The following is a 7,574-nucleotide window of genomic DNA, read 5'->3' as shown; positions in this document are numbered from 1 at the left end:
CAGAGTATGGTCATTTGTTCTTAACAAATGAGATACATGCTGCTTTGCTTAAGCCATGTTCAACAGTCACTAAATGCTGAATAGACTCCACAGAGTACAGTGTATCTTACAGGAGGTGACTTGGCAGCTCTAGAAAAGAAACATATTTGAGGAAGAAAGTGTCAGGTATGCAGTCAAGACCCAGATTTGAACCAGATTTGATATTACAATCTTCAATATATATGCCCCTAATATAGGAGCACCCAGATACATACAACAAATACCAACAGACATAAAAGGAGAAATTGATGGGAATACAATAAAATAGTAGGAGACTTTAAGGCCTCACTCACATCAATGAGCAGATCTTCTAGATAGAAAATCTGTAAGGCAACAGAGATCCTAAAGGACACAATGGAAAATTTAGACTTAATTGATATTTTCAGGCATTACATCCAAAAAAATCAGAGTATACATTCTTTTCAAGTGCACATGGAACATCCTCAAGGATTGACCACATACTGGGGCACAAAATCAACCTCAACGATTGTAAGAGTATAAAAATTATTTCAAGTATGTTTTCTGACCACAGTGAAATGAAACTAGAAATCAACCGCAGGAAAAGAAATGAGAAAAAAACTGACTACATAGAGACTAAACAACATGCTGCTAAAAAACTAATGGGTCAGTGAGGAAGTCAAAAAGGAAATTAAAAAATACTTCGAGACAAATGATAATACAAACACATCCATTCAAAATCTATGGGGTGCCACAAAAGCCGAGCTTAGAGGGAAGTTCATGGGATACAGACCTTCCTCAGAAAAGAAAAAAAATCTCAAATCAACAACTTAGCCCACCATCTAAGACAATTAGAAAAAGAAGAACAAAACCTAAAGTCAGCAGAAGGAAGGAAATCATAAAAACGACAGAGGAAATCAATAAAATAGAGACTCAGAAAACAATAGAAAAAATCAGTAAAGCCAAGAGCTGGGGTTTATTGGTTTTTTTGGGTTTTTTTTTTTTCCTTTTTTTTGTCTTTTTACCATTTATTGGGCTGCTCTCACAGCATATGGAGTTCCCAGGCTAGGGGTCTAGGGGTCTAATCGGAGCTGTAGCCGCCGGCCTCCGCCAGAGCCACAGCAACGCCAAATCTGAGCCATGTCTGTGACCTACACCTCAGCTCACAGCAACGCCGGATCCTTAACCCACTGAGCAAGGCCAGGGATCGAACCTGCAATCTCATGGTTCCTAGTCGGATTCGTTAACCACTGTGCCACGATGGGAACTCCAAGAGCTGGTTCTTTGAAAGGGTAAACAAAATTGACAAACCACTGGCCAGACTCACCAAGAAGAGGAGAGAAAGAACTCAAATAAAATAAGAAATGAAAAAGGAGAAATCTCAACGGATACTGCAGAAGTACAAAGAATAAATAAATAAATAAAAGAATACTATGAACAATTATATGGCAACAAAATTGATCACCTAGAAGAAATGGACAACTTTCTGGAGACATACAGCCCACCAAAACTGAATCAAGAAGAAATAGATCAGTTGAGCAGACCAGTCCCTAGAAATGAAATTGAATATGTAATAAAAACACTCCCTACAAACAAAAGTCCAGGACCAGATGGCTTCACAGGTGAATTCTACCAAACATACAAAGAAAAACCTATCATCCCTCTTAAACTTTTCCGAAATGTTGAAGAAGGAACACTCCCAAAGATGTTTTATGAAGCCACCATCACCCTAATACCAAAACCAAAGATACTACCAAAAAAAGAAAATTATAGGCCAATATCTTTGATGAATATATATGCAAAAATTCTCAACAAAATTTTAACCAACCGAATCCAACAATATATAAAGAATATCACACACCATGACCAGGTGGGATTCATCCCAGGTTCACAAGGATGGTTCAACATAGGCAAATCAATCACATCACACACCAAATTAACAAAACAAAAGTCAAAAAACCACATGATCATCTCAATAGATGCAGAAAAAGCATTTGACAAAATCCAACGTCCATTTGTGAGTTAAAAAAACAAAAACAAAACAAAACAAAACTCTTACCGAAGTGGGTATAGAGGGAACATACCTTAACATAAAGCTATTTATGACAAACCCACAGCCAATATAATACTCAATGGAGAAAAGCTGAAAAACAGTCTTGTAGGTAAAGGAATTAAGTGAAATACTCAAGCATGTGATCTTGGTTTTACATGAATAATAGAAATATCTTAGTAGTAATAGTAATGATAGAGATACTCATGCAATTTAATTGATTAGGAAAGAAAATTCCCAAGCAAAGGATAAATTATTACCTTAGTAAATTTCTACTAAAGAAATCACCTAAGGCGACACTCAGGTATCAGTGTAGTAAAGATGAATTATTGTGTCTGTTGAGACAACTAGTCAAGCATCTCGAAAAACATAAGCTTGGATTCCATCCTCATTGCATATATCAATAAATTCCAGCTAGATCAAAGATGTAAACATTCAGGAAAAATGAAACCATAAAAATGCTAGGAGAAATGAATCTTGGATGAGGAAGGCCTTTCTAAGCATGATGCAAAAGTCAGAAAATAGAAGAGATCAAGAGATATACCTATATAAAAGTTGAAAATATTTATAGAGCACAAGATAGGTGGAATAAATTACTAACTGGGGGAAATGTTTGTAATATGTATGATATGCAAAGTGCTAAAAGCCTTTACAAAGGAAGACCTTATAACAGCGTTAAAAACAATTAAAGACAACAATTTAGGTGATATAAACAAACTTTAACACGTTCTGAGGCAGTCTCCATTTGAAGAGTGTAAAACGGGTTAAAGTCATGAAGCTTTTTAGGATAAAGAATAAAGAACAAGAAAGAAAAATAGAAAATATCTGATTGATGCCACCTGGTCAACTTTGTTTGGAGTAAGAAGGAACAAAGAACTAGGTACAGAGCCCAGAGCTGGCTTGGTGCTGGGGATTGGCTGACTGGATATATTGTGTTTCTGGTCATTCTGAGCATTCACAGGGACACAAAAGTTATCTAAGTTTTGATTTGCTGACGTGACACCCTGCACAGCAGCAACTCCATCTTAGGTCTAGAAAGTTATTTCAACACATGGAAGAACACTAGGCAAAAACAATGTACAAAAGGTTTAAGGTTTGTGGAAAAGTGTTTCAACAGCCCTACCAGTAATCAAACAATGGTGAAGAGGAGACATTCTTCCCCTTTTAAATTAGAAACTATTTCAAGATAGATAGAAGCAGTTTTGGCAAGGGTATGGGAAAACATGTTTTTTTGGTGCACTTTTTTTTTTTTTTTTTGGCTCCACCCTTATTTGAACTTTCTGGGGCCAGGCATGAACCTGCACCATAGCAGGGACCCCAGCTGCTGCAGTGACAACGCCGGATCCTTGACCCACTGTGCCACAAGAGAACTCCTTTGTGCAATATTAACGAGTATAATTTGTAGTAACGATTCTGCATAATAGTACAGCAAAATATCTCCACATTTAAAATTTGCTTACTCTTTGAAGCAAATTTATTCTAGGATTTATTCCCATGGAAATACTTGCACATCGGTGTGAAGATGGCGTAGAATGTGTAGGACTTTTTCCTCATGCAGTGGTGACATCCAAATATACTGCCAGACTATCCCCAGTGTCACGGACAGGAAACTTTACAGCCCAAATTATGGTGCTCAAATCCCACGGTTTATTGACTCATTTGTAAATAAAAGTCAATTGGAAAGCATAGCGAAGTTAAGACATTTAGGATAGGGGAGGTGAGGGGAACACAGTACCTGAATCCTCTGTTATATGCAGTGTTGTCCTGTCTGCTGCTCCAGCCTTCGCTTCTGCAAGTGCAGTTATCAGAACCACACTTGAAATTGAAAAGGGGGACTCAGCAGGTGGAGGCCACCTAGAGTCAGCAAAGTCAGTGCCTGCTGTGTGAGAAATGTGTAGGGGCAAGTATGCCTGAATAACCACCTGCTGAGAGCCATGTTTGTTTGGTGTTTTGTTTTTCTGAGTTTTTTCTGTGTCTTTTTTCTTTTCTTCCTTTTTTTCTTTTCTTCTTTTTTTGCTTTTTAGGGCTGCATTCACGGCATATGGAAGTTCCCAGGCTAGGGAACTTCCATATGCCGTGAATCTAGGGGTCAAATCTGAGCTGTAGCTGCCAGCCTACACCACAGCGTCACCAACACAGGATCTGAGCCACATCTGCAACCTACACCGTAGCTCATGGCAACACCTGATGCTTAACCCACAGAGCGAGGCCAGGGATTGAACCTGCATCCTCATGGCTGCTAGTCAGATTCATTTCCGCTGAGCCACGACGGGAACTCCCCATTCTATCTTTATCATGTCTAACAGCATACTATCCATACTTAACACATTTGTAAAAATTCTCTTCAGCATGAGTTTCTTAATCCTTTTTGTTTTTCCTGTTCTTTAAAACAGAATTGAAAAATAAAAAACCAGAATTGAATATTCTGATATAGTAAACATACATTATAAACATATATGAAACGTTTTTTTTTAAATATTAAAAAAAGAATTGTTCGATAAGGGATAGAGTAGTATGTTGTTGAATATAATGGAATACTAGCTGTTAAAATGGGAATGTAAATCTCTATTGGCAAAATAAAAAAGATTGAGTGAATAGGGTTAACAAACATTACCCTACCCCATTTATTTAAAAAATAACATATATGTACCTAACATTTTCTAGGTGTTGACAGAGAGATATCTCAAAGTACCGTCTCCAATATATTAACAGAAATTTTCTTTGAGTGTAGGATTTGGGGTGATTTTTGCATTCGCCACAACAGGAACTCCAAACTGATTGTAATTTTAAAAAGTTTCAGATTGGAGTTCCTGTTGTGGCGCAGTGGTTAACGAATCCGACTAGGAACCATGAGGTTGCGGGTTCGATCCCGGGCCTTGCTCGGTGGGTTAAAGATCCGGCGTTGCCGTGAGCTGTGGTGTAGGTCGTAGACGCGGCTCAGATCCCGTGTTGCTGTAGCTCTGGCACAGGCTGGTGGCTACAGCTCCGATTAGACCCCTAGCCTGGGAACCTCCATATGCTGCAGGAGCAGCCCTAGAAAAGGCAAAAAGACCAAAAAAAAATTTTTTTTTCAGATTGTCAGCCCTGTGCTCTGGGAAGAACAGTCTTCGAAGACAAATAGACCCAGATCTGCTTACTAGCTAAAAAAAAAAAAAGGGTACTTAGCTTCCCTTACCTTTAACTTTCTAGTTTGTAGAATGTGATAAGTGCCTTAGTGGGGTAGGAACATGTGCAAAGGGCATAGCACCATGCCAAGATCACATCAGTGGGCTAATAACTGCTCATCTACCCCTGTATTACATAAAGCACTTACTCTTCTTTCACCCTCTATTTCGTTCCTGATAGTGTGAAAAGACCTACCAACCACGGTGCTAAAACCCCAGCAACCGCAGAGGACTCTTGACAACACAGGACAGCTTGGGGTACCTTGATTACAGTCACGAAGTCCAACAAAGCCCAATGAGGGAATCTGCTTTCCCCACTGTCTTCTATTATAAAGTTAAGAGTATAATACATCCCACTGGGAAGTGCTTTGGTCCCTGGACTTAATAAGATCACAATTTAATAACTAAAACTTGGGGTGAGAGCAAGAGCAGCGATTATCAGTCCTGTACACTCAATATCACCTGTCCTATAACAGTTATGTTACTATCTCAAAACTCATACATACTCTTTAAAATAATAAAATGCATTTTAAAATCATAATTTCTCGGAGTTCCCGTCATGGCTCAGTGGTTAAAGAATCTGACTAGGAACCATGAGATTGTGGGTTCGATCCCTGGCCTTGCTCAGTGGGTGAAGGATCCGGCATTGCCGTGAGCTGTGGTGTAGGTTGCAGACTCAGCTTGGATCTGTGGCTCTGGAGTAGGCTGGTGGCTACAGCTCCAACTGGATTCCTGGCCTGGGAACCTCCACATGCTGCAGGTGCGGCCCCAGAAAAGACAAAAAGACCAAAAAAAAAAAAAATTTCTTGAGAGTTATATAATGGAGAAATAAAAGGAAAATAATTATATTAAATCATACGTATTTTAGTAATAGAAATGCTCCAGTTTGATTAACCTCATGACATAATGCTGCGCTCAGATGCTTGGACATATTGGCAGACTCACCGTGAATGTATGTATTGGCAACTGAGTGCCACGAGCCACACAGCCATTGATACTATTTTCCACAGTGGTGAACAACTTCTGACAAAGTTCTTAACTAAACTTAAACTAAACTAAAAGGCTAATTTTACAGAGAGCTTGAATTCCTGTGAAATGCAGTATGTATTAAGACCCTGTTGAAAATACTCTGAATATGCAATTTGGAATATTTACCATACAGGAAGCTCAGTTAAAATATGAATTCTGGACCCTCAACTCCAGAGATTGTGACTCAGGTGATCTAGGATAAGACCAAGAGTTTACATCGGGAGCGATTCTGATTCAGGCTTTTTGTTTTCACTAAATTGGGGAAAGGGGTAGTTGTCTTGCAGAGGGGAGCTTAAGACCACAAACTAGGAACCAAGACCCATGTCGGCTATGCCTATGTAGTGTAATGTATTGGGGCTAGAGTAAGGAAATTAGAATAGGGATAGCTCAGTTTCAGACACAACTCTGCTACCTGTAATTGCCTTATTGGTACACACCTGTATCTATCTGCTCATCTATAAAAATGGGTATTGTTACTTGCAGTGTGGAGGGAAGGGACTGTGGTTTCTGAGGCCTTTTGAAATTTGCCTGATTCATCAAGATTATTAAAACTCTTGATATAAAGCACTTTATAAAAGGAAATATAAGCAGTTGCTTATTATTTTGGTACTATCATTCACACTTTAGGAATTCTGATCAGGGTGTCTTCACTTTCCCCAAAGCCCACTGTTTGAAGCCAGAGAAAGCAAGCCATAAAGAAATTTGATCCACGAACCCCTCGACTCGCCGCATAGAAACACACAAGCTCATAATCCAAAGACTTGACAGGATTCTGGCTCCAGTCGGCCGGTAGCCAGGTGTGTGGGTGACTCACTTCACTTTCACTGGGATCGGTTTACTTAGACATTCAGCTCCATCTGTCACTCAACTACTCCTCCATTTCTCTGTTGCTTCCTCTTTTCCCACACCTGCCACCATCCTTTCTACCCCGTCTTTGATTTTTTTTTTCCCCTGTGCGCCTACACTTTACATTCCCTCACTATACGTTCTGCACTTTCTTATCCCAAATTTCGGTCACCAGCTCCCCGGCTGCCTTTTGGTAATCTCCAGCAAATCTCCTGCAACGTCCGGGTGCCTCCTTAATTTGGGAGAAAAGGGGCTCCTACCCTCAACCCAGGCCGGGGCCCAAAACATACGCCAGGGTCTCCGCTCCTCCACGCGTTCCAGCGACTCCCTTTCACCTCCCCGCCCCTCATCCCGCCCCCCACGTCCGCCCCCAGCGCGGAGCTCGGAAGCTCGGGAGTCGCTGGCTGTGTGCTCCCGTCAAGGTGCCCGGCCCCTCTCCACCAGTTCTCCCGCAGCACGTCGCCAGGGTCCCCCTGCGTATCAGGTTC

Source organism: Sus scrofa, chromosome 8 (genome assembly GCF_054392235.1).
Source record: "Sus scrofa isolate SSC_HxYL_T2T_F1_AM1 chromosome 8, Sscrofa_HxYL_maternal_Yorkshire_Landrace_v2.0, whole genome shotgun sequence".
Taxonomy (NCBI): domain Eukaryota; kingdom Metazoa; phylum Chordata; class Mammalia; order Artiodactyla; family Suidae; genus Sus; species Sus scrofa.
This window is presented reverse-complemented; position numbering follows the sequence as displayed.